This window comes from Castor canadensis, chromosome 1 (genome assembly GCF_047511655.1).
Source record: "Castor canadensis chromosome 1, mCasCan1.hap1v2, whole genome shotgun sequence".
NCBI lineage: Eukaryota > Metazoa > Chordata > Mammalia > Rodentia > Castoridae > Castor > Castor canadensis.
Window position 1 is genome coordinate 12,491,098 of NC_133386.1, and position 13,480 is coordinate 12,504,577.

Below are 13,480 nucleotides of genomic sequence, written 5' to 3' on the forward strand. Positions count from 1 at the left end.
ATAGGGATAGGCAAGGACTTTTTCAATGGAACCCCAGCAGCACAGCAACTAAGAGATAGTATAGATAAATGGGACTTCATAAAACTAAAAAGCTTCTGTTCATCAAAAGAAATGGTCTCTAAACTGAAGAGAACACCCACAGAGTGGGAGAAAATATTTGCCAGCTACACATCAGACAAAGGACTGACAACCAGAATATATAGGGAACTTAAAAAACTAAATTCTATCAAAACTAATGAACCAATAAAGAAATGGGCAAGTGAACTAAACAGAACTTTCTCAAAAGAAGAAATTCAAATGGGCAAAAAACACATGAAAAAATGCTCACCATCTCTAGCAATAAAGGAAATGCAAATTAAAACCACGCTAAGATTCCACCTCACCCCTGTTAGAATAGCCATCATCAGCAACACCACCAACAACAGGTGTTGGTGAGGATGCAGGGAAAAAGGAACCCTTTTACACTGTTGGTAGGAATGTAAACTAGTACAACCACTCTGGAAAAAAATTTGGAGGCTTCTTAAAAATCTAAACATAGATCTATCATTTGATCCAGCAATACCATTCTTGGGGATATACCCAAAAGACTGTGACACAGGTTACTCCAGAGGCACCTGCACACCCATGTTTATTGCGGCACTATTCACAATAGCCAAGTTATGGAAACAGCCAAGATGCCCCACCACTGATGAATGGATTAAGAAAATGTGGTATCTATACACAATGGAATTTTATGCAGCCATGAAGAAGAACGAAATGTTATCATTCGCTGGTAAATGGATGGAATTGGAGAACATCATTCTGAGTGAGGTTAGCCTGGCCCAAAAGACCAAAAATGGTATGTTCTCCCTCATATGCGGACATTAGATCAAGGGCAAACACAACAAGGGGATTGGACTATGAGCACATGATAAAGCGAGTGCACACAAGGGAGATATGAGGATAGGTAAGACACCCAAAAAACTAGATAGCATTTGTTGCCCTCAATGCAGAGAAACTAATGCAGATACTTTAAAGTGCCAGAGGCCAATAGGAGAAGGGGACCAGGAACTAGAGAAAAGCTTAGATCAAGAAGAATTAATCTAGAAGTTAACACACATGCACAGGAAATCAATGCGAGTAAACTCCCTGTATAGCTATCCTTAGTTCAAACAGCAAAAACCCTTGGTCCTTCCTATTGTTGTTTATACTCTATTCAACAAAATTAGAGATAAGGGCAGAATAGTTTCTGCCTGGTAGCGAGGGAGTAGCGGGGAGGGAGGAAGGGGATAGAAATGACCCAAACATTGTATGCACATATGAATAAAATAAAAAATAAAGTAAACAAATAAATACAAAGCTAAAAGAAAAAAGAAAAGAATTTATGAGGCTTCAACACTAGCCCCACAGATGTAAATAACATGCTCTTTGAGGATGTCTAAAAGCCTGCTGTGAAGTCAGCTCCTGCTATTGAGGTCACTAAATGCTTTTAATATCATCTCATACTTTTGATGCCATGTAAGGCTGTGAACTCAGAGGACAACCCAACACAAGGAGAAGATGAGGCAGGGCTTCTCAGAAACAGAAATTCATATAAACAAGCCACAGAGAGTACTTTTGTTTAGTTCCTGACCCAAAGTCACCATCTTCTTTTAGTCTTTGACTACATAATTATTTTACTTTTTATCTTTGTCTCAATCTGTTCTAGCTGTGATCACAAAACATCACATACTAGGTGGCTTATAAATAATAGACAGTTATTTTTTACAGTTCTGGACACTGGAAAGCCCAAGGTCAAGTAATTGGTAGACTTAGTGACTGTTGAAGGCTTGTGTGTAGGTTCATAGATGGCGGTCTTCGTGTTGTGGTCTCACATGGTAAAAGAGCCAAGGCAGCTCTCTGGGGTCTCTCTTAGAAGGACACTGATCCCATTCCTGTTGACTCTGCTCTCTCAGGTTCTAATCACTTCTCAAAGGTCCCACCTCAAAACACCATCGCAGTGGGGATTGGGTTTCAACACAGAAATTTGGGGTGACATAAATATTCAGTCTATAGCAATGTTACTGTGAAATGAATATAAAGAAAATGAGAGCAGATTGGAAACTAGAAAACGAAGCTTTCTCTTCTCCCCAGTAACATTATTTTTAATTCAGTTTTGTTGATGTTTAGATTGTGAGGTGTAGGTATAGGAGATGTAGGTCTTATTTAGTCTGTAAACATTTAAACATTTAAAATCTTCTGAAGAAAACACAGACATAAAACATGTCATACAGAAAGTTGCTTTCCTTTTCAAAGTGTTGCTTTTAACCTTTGCAGCCAAGTGATACCAGTTTCTGTCTGGTGTATCATCTCTTATCAGTACATCTTGAAATTAGAAATCCAGTAGTAATTCAACTGAATGATTTACTTCTTTACCCAGAATGTTCCCTTTCTCCTTGCTCCCAGTTGTCTGTAGGTCAGAAAATAACCCTTCTGTTTGTCCTGGTCTAAGCAACTCATGCTTACCAAGGAAGATGGAAGAGGTGATTCGCTTTTGAGCCAAAGGGAGTGGTGGGAATGGCAGGCAGCAAAGCCTTGCTTGGTTCTTTGGAGGAAGGCGCGCATTAATTAGTGATGAGAAGAGGAAGGCCCTGTGCTGGGGACTTACGATCGCATGCTTAAGGCGACTGTAAACCTACTGAGAAAACGTTAATGCTGTGCTTGCTTTGAGGCCTTCTCTTGTTTGTTGTGATTATGTGAAAAGTTTTTCTTGTATTGCAATTGCATCAACTGCCTTCCAAATTCCAGGCTGTTTTATAAGTTAGTTTCAGTTTTTGCTTGTGTGCTAATTTCTTTCTTTGGGATAGAATGGTGAGAGTCATTTACTTCTCAGATCTGTGATCTGAAAACCTAAGTTTGCAATGTGATCTTGGTAATGATTAGGCTGTAATCCAATATAATACTTCAATGGAAGTCTCAGATTTTCTTTCAGTATATTTATGATTTTATCTCTGGGTGTTTGCTAATACTTGGTCTCACAGATGCTACCTGAATTTGGGTGAAAGTGTTACATACCATGGCAGGCACCCTTCTGAGATAGGTCTCTTTGTGTCTGTCTCAGATATAAATTCCTCCTGCACTTTACACTTTGTTGTTCCATTACCTTGAGTATAGACTGGACTGAGTATATACAAATAGCATATAGCAAAGGTGACAGTATGTCACTTCTGAGATTAAGTTTGGTCTCTCTGGGCTTCGCTCTCATCTTTCTCTCTGTCTCTCACTTGCTCTCTCTGATGAAGCCAGCTGCCATGTTGTGAGCTTCCCCAGGGGAGGTCCATGTGATAAGGAACTGAGGGTGACTTCAGAGCGGTAGGTGTCATTGAAATGAGAACCTCAGTCCAATAGCCCCGAAGCACTGGCACCTACCAAGGACAATGTGTGTGAGCTTGGAGGAGTTTCCTTCTTCCATTGATCCTTGAGATGGTCACAGTACCAGCTGACACCTTAAGTCCAGCCTGGTGGGATATTTAGCTGGAGAACCCAGCATTTGGCTAGGCCCAGATTTCTGATAATAAAAACCATGAGGCGCTAAGTTTCAGGGTGATCTGTTAAACAGTGAAAGGCTCATGTGCTAGAGAGTGGTAATTTATTAAAAGGTGGAGCCTGGCAGAAGGTAGATCACAAGGGCAATCACCTCAGTGAAGAGACTAACACAGGTTTCCTGGTGATTTAGTTCTTATGATAATGGTAATGAGGGTTGGGTTTTTTTTTGGGAGGTGGTAGTATTGGGGTTTGAACTCAGGGCCTTGAAGTTTCTAGGTAGGTGCTATATCACTTGAGCCATGCCCTTCACCCTTTTTGCTTTAGTTACTTTTGGACAGTTATTTTTGGACAGGGGTCTTACATTTTTGCCCATTGCTGACCTCAAACTGCAATCCTCCCTATCTCCACCTCCAGAGGAACTGAGATTGCAAGTATGCATCATCACACCTGGCCTAAGAATGAGTTTTTATCAAATTGAGGCCTACTGTTTTTGCTCACTCTTGTGTTTCTGTCTTGTTATGTGATCTCTTCTGCACAGTCCTGCCATTGTGATACTATCCACCATAAGGACCTCACCACAGCTAAACAGACAGCACCCTTAAGTTCCAGGACTATGTGCTGAATAAACATTTTGTCTTTATAAGCATCCAGCCTCAGATACTTTGTTAAAGCAACAGTAAACAGATCAAGGCAATAACTAATACACGTGGTAATGTTAGAGTTTTCAAGTTTCACTGGATGAAACCATTTTTAATGATTTATTTGCTTTGAGAGCAGAGTATGAATATAGTGAGAATGAATTCCTTTCTCAGAAGGTATAGAAAAACAGGATGCTGGTATTAAAAGAGGGAGCTGGGAGGGCAAGAATTTGTGATGAGTGAAGAAAATATGGCTGACTTCCAGCCGGTAACTTTCCTTTTCTAGTGTGTGAAAGCAAAGTTTTACAGTTAGAGAATCTATTATACAGCCTGCCACAGAATGGCAGGCTGATACTTGTTTTTTTTTTTTTTTTAATCCCATACTGAGTTATACAAGTTTATCTATACTCTCTTTTTAGTAGAGCATTATGGATGATTAGGAGAAGAGAAAGGAGGGAAATTTGAGAAAAGTTTGAATCTAAAAAGAGGTTGATGATTGAAATGTGGCATTTGAACCTTACTTGCCATGAACAGCTCTGCAAATCCTCTCACTCCAATGCCTGTGAATGAACACCTTGCCTCTGAAACAGGAAGAAAAAATCAGGTGCCGTTTCCTCTATGTGTCTTGGAATTGAACATGCTGGGTAGTCTTTAGAGAAAAACGAAGTTAGACAGATGTGGGATGCATGCTTCAATGTATCATGTCCTTGGTGCTAGAATGAAGGAGGGGTCCAAGATGAATAAGAAGGAAGAACAATAGAATTGAGGAAGTAGTGATGACACTTCCTCTTCTTTCGAAAGAGTTTTGTTTTCTGCTCAGCTTCTGATGGTAGTGGTAGTTCTGTGTAGGTCAAGCCTCCAGAGCTGTGGCTGCTTACTCTGGAATCCTCAACCTTAGCCTCAAAGTATTATGAGTTTCCTGAATTCAATGATAAAAAGGCAGCTCTTGGATTTACTCTCTTTGTATTGCATGTAAGTAAAGTCACTCTTCAACTGATGTATGAGAAGTAATTGCTTGGCATGTGAAGATGGTACAGTTGGTACCCTCACACTGTCTTTAGAATAGTGAGGTCTGACATGTGGTTCTTGGGATCTGGTATTCACTCAGCTCTTTATAAAGCCCATCATTACAGATACTCTATGTCTGTTAGAGCTGTGAAGGAGAGAGCTGTGTCCTCACTGTGCTTTGCTCTTTTTCCTAAATGGGTTTTGTACTGAGAGCTTCTTGGACTGCAGACCATGGCTTGAATTAGAAAGCTCAATCCAGCATTTGTTTGGGTCCTGGAGGGTTCATTTGAGCAAACACTCTGTGGCCATCCTCTTTAGAGAAAGTGTGCTCTTTGTGAAGAATCCCCCTTTGCAAGCAGACTGCTTTTATATAAAGGTCAAAGTCTGGACAAAATATCTCTTGTATGGAAATCAGGGCTAGGTGTTATTGGTTCAGAGGCTTTTATAAAAGACATCTGAGGTGCTCAATATTCTTTTTTTGACTATATATGAGAGAATTCAATTATAGGAGTCAGACTTATGACCCACCAAGGCATCTTTGACCATAGTAGTGGATTTTGTTGGTCTTCAGACACCTCTGAGTTCCTAATATTGTCTTAGGCACTGTGTAGTAATTTGTTTCCTACATAGTAATTATTCTATGTAGAAAATAGAAACAGAAAGAACGCAAGTTTCTTTCTGCTCACATCATGCAAGTGGGGAGAAAAAGTGCTTAAGTGTGTGCACTTACTGATAAACTCATTCTTTAATGTACTGTTTAATTTCCTTCCTTTATCTATCAAGCATCTTTTCTGCAGAAGCCCCACATATGAATATTTCAGGCAAATTGCATTAAGTAAAGGCACACCATTGGAGTATGGAAATAGGAAGTTCTTTCCTGTGGTGGTTTGCTGTGGCAATAAGAGATAAGAAATTACTTCATGACTCTTGCCTGAGACTTTCCTTTTGACTTGTGTATCCTTCTTGAACAGCTTCACTTCTGCTTTCCAACCAGCTTGGAGACTAGGCAGTGTGAACTTGTAACCGAAGCACAGGTTGACAATTTGCAAGTAGGTGTAACATGACAAATGTGTGTGTGTGTGTGTGTGTGTGTTTGTGTAGAAAAATGTTGAAGAAAATCCTGCAAATGGGGGAATTACTGTACTTCCCAGTCTTCCACATTGCATGTGCTCAGTAGTATTTGTTGAATGAATGAATAATTGGGATTGCTCATAAAATTAGTGTCAAAATTTTATGTCTGTGATATCCAGACACCTGGGAAAATAGAGGTTGGAGGAGGTGGGTGTGGAGCAGGAGAGAATATGAAGGTGTGGAGTGAAGAAAGGATGTGTAGAGAAGATGATAAAAAGCCACCTCAGCAAAGTGAAAGTAGAGCCTATATGGTAGTTGAGATGAAGATGGTGCTGGAGATGATAATGAGGAGGGCAGTGTAATTTAGCCAAGAAAAGATAGATTTTAACATCTGTTAAAATCTGCATGTACCACCCAATGGCTTCTAGAACCTATATGAGTGGTGATTATAATATACTAATTTGGGGGGGTCATTGTGTTAAAATTAGAAATATGATTTCAAAGTTCTTACCCATGCTGGATATCTTTACTAAATGGCAACCATCAGTATATTTTCCTTGGTTTTTCAAATCACAGTAGCCATGCTTAAAAATGTAAACTCCAATTTATCTTTTCTTCTCTATGCTTTTTGGCATTTTCTATGTTTCATTAAATTAACATAATTCTTTTAAAGAATCATTGCTATGGCCTGATATGTGTCTTCAAAACTCATGGGGAAACCTGGTAGCCATTGTGGTGATACTAAGCAGTGGGGCCTTTTGGGAGGTGATGAGGAAGTGGGAGGGCTCCACCTTCATGAATGGGATTAGTTCCCCTATAAAAGGGGTTGAGGAGAGTATCCTTGCTCTTCAATCATGCGAGGGTGCAGAGAAGTCACCACCAGACCCTTGTCAGACACCAACCCTGCCGATGCCTGGACCTTGACATTTTAGCCCTTAGAACTATGAGAAATGAATTTCTGTTGCTTGTGGTATTTTGTTGTAGCAGCAAGAACTGAACAAGATGATCATTTATTAAAAATAAATGTTTTAAGTCTAGTGTCAGAGTGATTAAGTACCTGGTAATATGTCTATTTAAAGAAATACCATCAATCAAATGATAGTTATGGAAATATTCTCATGATGTCATGCTCTGAAAAAATCAGGAACACAACTTTTTCAACATTGCAAAAGTACTGCATAGAAGCAAGATTGAGGTTAAATATGCTAAAATATATGAATAAATAAATATATATGGATAAATGAAGACTGGGTTTATAGCTGATGGCTATTTTTATCTTTGTACGTTTCTTTTTTAAAAAATGTTATTAGTGGAACATACTTAGTATATCTTAGTATTTTGAAAACAAAATAAGTGTTGAATGAAAATAAATGAACAAAAAGTTAACCCTCTTTTAGTCCTTTGTCAAAGAAAAAACAAAAGTAGTTTTTAGTGATATTATGCTAAAGTTTGTGGTTCATTGCAATCTAAGAAAGGGCACATAAAATTATGGTATTTAGTCTTTTTAGGGGTATCACCTTTGAGATTATGTCTGAAGTCAGCTTTGAAATGAGAAACAAGCAAAAAGTCACATCTGGGACTGCTCGGTGTGATTAATTCCTAGAATCAAGTGAAAATGAGTTATTGTCTCCGAATGACTATGTATTGGATGACTTTCTAGCAAGTTCACTAGTCAACCCAACAGTTCTAAGTTAAATTTGATCTCCCAACGTAAGAGTCATTCACTTTTAAAGGGGTGTTTACAGATCTTTATCATTTTGTTATAAATAGGGAGAGGTCAGAAAACCATTCTTATAGAGTCAAGAAATAGTTTCTGTTGTTAAGATCTTGACCCTGCCATCCCCCAGTGCCAGTATGTCACTGTGGAGTCCCTTATCAGAGACTTAACCAAAAGATATTGAAAAGAGTCTCCTGGCTTTTTCTTAGAAATGATCAAATGAGAGGTGGCTGGCAGAGGAAGAAGTGAAGGGCTGAACAATTATGAGCAAAAACAGGTTTCCCAAACTAAGACATAGAAATAGAAGTAGTTGAAAGATGGAAAGTTAACCATTTAAGCTCATTCTCAAATTACTAGAATATGGATGAGCTTTTCAAAGAAGCTGTGTAAAAATGACCGATCTTCAGTGAAGACTAGTTAAGATTAGAAATGAAAGAATTAATCAATCAGTAGTTCAGCATGCAATATGAATTGAGTTAGAATTACATAATTGTAAACACATAGCATTTCTGGAATATTCCGTATGTACAGCACTGAATAAAAAAAAACAATGGTAGCTCTGAATTTTTGCTATGTCCCAGGCAGAGTGGTCAGCACTTTTGTTTTTACATTTGAGTTTAATTTACATTTACAATGTTAGCTACTTCTCAAAATAGTCTTGGGCAATAGTACTACTGTGTTATCTCCTGGAAACTGAAGCTAGAGAAACAAGTTCCCTATTTCCAACCTCCCAACTAGGTGGGGACAGATGTGGGATTCAAACCTAGATTTTAGTGTTGCTAGTTTGTGGTCTAATTTCCCACTCAACACAATTCTATGTTCTTTTCATTTAGGTGAAAGTCTTTCTTATGTAAGATAGCAATTTGAAGCCAAGAATTAGGAGACAAAGGACAAGAATGAACAGATTCACTTTCTATTTTGCAATCTTCTTAAGTGACATTCTTTTCTACTTCCTTATTGGTGAGGTGGTGGGAGGAATTTTTCTCTTTTCCTGGGAATTGCTTGTGCTCTGGCTTGAGTATATATACGCGTTTGTCAATGTAGCCTCACTTAGCAGCCTGGTGGTGTTACATAGACAGTGTTTCTCATTCACAGAGATAAAGGGGTCAGAAGGTACTTTCAGAACCATTCCTGGGGAATCCACAACTACAACCAGTTTACAAAACAGTTCCATCACCACTAGGACCCCTTGTGCTACCCTTTTATATATATCCTTATCTAAGACAAAAACATCCAATTTCTACTTTGAATATTAGTGAAGCCATATTGATGGGACTTTATATTAGACTCTATTTCTTTAGTGGAATCAGCATAGACTTAGAGGTTAGGACACCTGAGTACCCTGGCTCTGGTGTGTAATAGTTTTGTGCTACCAAGCCATTGAACTTCTCCACACCTGAGTTTTCTCATTTGTAAAAGCTGAGATACATTTATAGATTTGCGTATGTTGAGCCACCCCTGCATCCCTGGGATGAAGCCAACGTGGTCGTGGTGAATGATCTTTCTGATATGTTGTTGGATTCAGTTTGCCATTATTTTACTGAGAATTTTTGCATCGATGTTTATTAAGGAGATTGGCCTTAATGAACCTTTTTGGATGTGTCCTTTTCCGGTTTTGGGAGTGGTATAATACTGGCTTCATAGAATGAGTTAGGCAGTGCTCCTTCTCTTTCTATTTTATGGAAAAGTTTAAGGAGAGTTGGTATTAGTTCTTCTTTGAAGGTCTGGTAGAATTCAGCTGAGAATCCGTCAGGTCCTGGACTTTTCTTTTTTGGGAGACTCTTTATTGCTGTTTCAATTTCATTACGTGTTATAGATCTGTTTAGGTGGTTAATATCTTCTTGGTTCAGTTTTGGATGGTCATAAGTATCTAGAAATTTGTCCATTTCTTCAAGGTTTTCCAATTTACTGGAATATAAGTTCTCAATAGTCTCTAATGATTCCCTGGATTTCCATGGTGTTTGTTGTTATCTCCCCTTTTTTGTTTCTGATTTTGTTGATTTGGGTCTTCTCCCTCATCATTTTAGTCAGATTTGCCAATCAATAAATGTAATATAGCACATTAATTAAAAGCAAAAACAAAAGCCACGTGATCATCTCAATAGATGCAGAAAAAGCCTTTGATAAGATTCAACACCCTCCATGGTAAAAGCTCTAAGAAAACTAGGAATTGAAGGAATGTACTTCAACATTATAAATGCTATATATGACAAATCTATAGCCAACATCATACTTAATGGGGAAAAACTGAACCCATTCACCCTAAACTCAGGAACAAGACAAGGATGCCCACTCTCCCCACTCCTATTCAACATAGTTCTGGAATTCCTAACCAGAGCAATTAGGCAAGAAGAAATAAAAAGAATATAAATAGGTAAAGAAACTGTCAAAATATTCCTATTTGCAGATGACATGATCCTATACCTCACAGACACAAAAACGCCACCCAAAAACTTCTAGACACCACAAACAGCTTCAGCAATGTAACAGGATACAAAAATCAACTTACAAAAATCAGTAGCCTTTCTATACACCAACAATCAACATATTGAGAAAGAATACAGGAAAATAATTCCATATATAATGGCCTCAAAAAAATTAAATACCTAGGAGTAAACTTAATGAAGGACATAAATGACCTTTTCAAGGAAAACTAGAAACCTCTGAAGAAAGAGATCAAGGAAGACTACAGAAGATGGAAAGATCTCCCATACTCATGGATTGGTAGAATCAACATAGTAAAAATGGCTATACTACCAAAAGCAATCTATATGTTCAATGCAATACCCATCAAAATTCCAGTGACATTCATCACAGAGATTGAAAAATCAACCTTAAAGTTCATTTGGACCACAAATAGTCAAGGCAATACTGAGCAAAAAGAACAATGCTGGAGGTATCACAATACCTGACTTCAAACTTTACTACAGAGCCATAGCAATGAAAACAGCATGGTACTGGCACAAAAACAGATATGAACACCAGTAGAACAGAATTAGAGGACCCAGATATGAACCCATGCAGCTATGCCCACTTTATTTTTGACAAAGGCCCCAAAAACATACGACAATGTTGTTGTTGTCAGCAACATTTCTTCGACAAATGTTTCTGGGAAAAGTGGTTATCTGTCTGCAGAAAACTGAAGCTAGATCCATGCCTGTCACCCTGTACTAATATCAACTCAAAGTGGATTAAGGACCTTAATATCAGACCCAAAATCTTGCATTTAGTTCAGGAAAGAGCAGGGTATACGCTGGAAGCAATAGGAAGAGGCAAGGACTTCCTCAGTAGAACTCTAGCAGCCCAGCAACTAAGAGAAAGAATGGACAAATGGGACTTCATGAATTTAAAAAGCTCTGCACAACAAAAGAAATGGTCTCTAAATTGAAGAGACCATCCACAGAGTGGAAGAAAATATTTGCTAGTTATATATCAGACCAAGGACTGATAACCAGAATATACAGGAAGCTCAAAAAACTAAACTCCCCCAAAATCAATGAACCAATAAAGGAGTGGGCAACTCCAAAACCACACTAAGATTCCTTTGTGTGGCTAGCATCAAAAACACCACCATCATCAAATGCTGGTGAGGTTTTGGGGAATGAGGAACCCTCATACACTGCTGGTGGGAATGTAAACTAGAACAACCAGTATGGAAAACAATATGGAAGCTCCTTAAATTCCTAAACATAGATCTGCCATATGATCCAGCAACACTATTCCTAGGGATATATCCAAAAGAATGTGAATCGTTATTCCAAAGGCATCTGCACGCATGTTTATTGCAGCACTATTCACAATAGCCAAGGTATGGAAACAGCCAGGATGCCCCACTACTGACGAATGGATCACAAAACTGTGGTATTTATGCACTATAGAATTTTATTCAGCCACAAAGAATAATGATATGTTATCATTAGCAAGTAAATGGATGGAACTGGAGAACATCATCTTAAGCGAAATTAGCCAGGCTAAGAAGGCCAAATCACATGTCTCCCTCATATATGGATTATAGACCTAAAACAAATGCAGTAATATTATTGGACATGGGTCACACACTAAGGGGAGAACAAGCACTGGAGGAATAGGGAAAGAGAAGGAAACCTAAAACTTGAAAGTGTTTGATGTGTGCCCTGTTGAGGAGTGAATAAAGTAATCTTCAATTAGCAGAGGTCACTATGGGAAGGGGACCAAGAAGTAGTGAAGAGGTCTGGTAGAAATGAACCAATGTGTGTTGCAATTCATAAGTGCATGGAAGCAACACTAGGAATCTCTCTGTATAGCTATCTTTTTCCCAAACTAGCAAAAATGCTATATCTTTCTTATTATCTCTTAAGTTTTCTCTTCAACAAATCGGAGAAGGGCAGAGCAGGTTCTGCCTGGAAGTGGGGAGCGGGCACAAATAGTGTATACACATGTAAGTAAATGTGAAAACAATAAAATAAAAGGAGGAAAAAAAAAGCTGACATATAAATACCTAGCTGATATGTTTTATTGTGTGGATCAAATGAGACTAAGTTTTGCTTTGAGGAAATATGCTCTGAAGAAAGTAAAATATAAACTAACCAAGCTCTCCATCATTGTTCATATTCCATTTATTTTTACCATACAGAGACTTGATTGGCAGATAAGAGCTTTATTGGCAGAAAAGGATTAGATTAAATGTAACAGGTAGGTACATAGCAGACTGACTTGTGCTCTTCCCTCAAAAACAAATTTTGAAATCTTAGCTCCCAGTCCTTCAGAGTATGTCCTTCTTTGGAAATAAGGTATCTGTGGATGCAATTAGCAAATTGAGATAAGGTCATGCTGCAGTGGTGTGGGACAACCCAATATGATCCGTGTCTGTGAAGAATTCAATCATGTGAAGACAGAGACTCACAGGAAGAAGTGATGCCATGTGATAATGGAGACAGAGACCGTAGTGATGCAGCTGCAAGGCAAGGAATTGCAGGAACTGCTAGCCATCATCAGAAGCTGGCCAGAGGTGAGTAAAGATCCATCCACAAGGGTTAAGCAGGAGCATAACCCTTCCAATACCTTGATTTCAGACTCCTGGCCTCTAGAACTGTGAGAGAATAAATTTCTGTTGTTTTCAGCCAGTCAGCTTGTGGTATTTTGTTACAGCAATCCTAGGAAACTAAGTTGGGGGTAAAGAATAAAAGTCATTTTTAGTTGCTAGTCCTAAATGCATCTACATTGCTGGCAGACACTTCTGGGGACCAAATCCAACATGACTCATTTCTCTTGATTGTAACCTGTGGCATTAGGTCTCAAACAGCAGATCTAGTTCATCCATTAAAGGGAAACAAATAAAGACACTAGACAATGAAGCACACAAAGTGAAAATCAGGCTATTGTGACATCTACAAAAGGGCATCCTGTTATAAATTGAGTCTAGCTAGGAATCTAGATTATTATGGCAGCATGGTCATTTGCTGGATAAGGAACAGTGGTTTCTATTTGGGGGGATAGTTTCTCTCAAATTGAATATTTGAAAAAATTCAAATATTCTGAACTGGAAAATGGTGCAATGTGATGC

General features: G+C 38.5%; 1 protein-coding gene across 5 annotated transcripts in view; it reads left to right on the plus strand.

Annotated features, from left to right (window-relative positions):
* The first annotated feature begins 4,978 nt into the window (after positions 1 to 4,978).
* Positions 4,979 to 13,480, plus strand: part of Ipcef1 (interaction protein for cytohesin exchange factors 1) — a 166,012-nt gene continuing 157,510 nt past the window's right edge. For 2 of the 5 annotated variants that reach the window (XM_020185138.2, XM_020185141.2), the window contains exon 1: positions 4,979 to 5,114. The gene's annotated coding sequence lies outside the window, so the exon portion shown is untranslated. Of the gene's footprint in view, positions 5,115 to 6,121; positions 6,200 to 13,480 lie in introns of those variants that run through there. The other 3 variants (XM_074071996.1, XM_020185139.2, XM_020185140.2) reach the window with 3 other exon arrangements.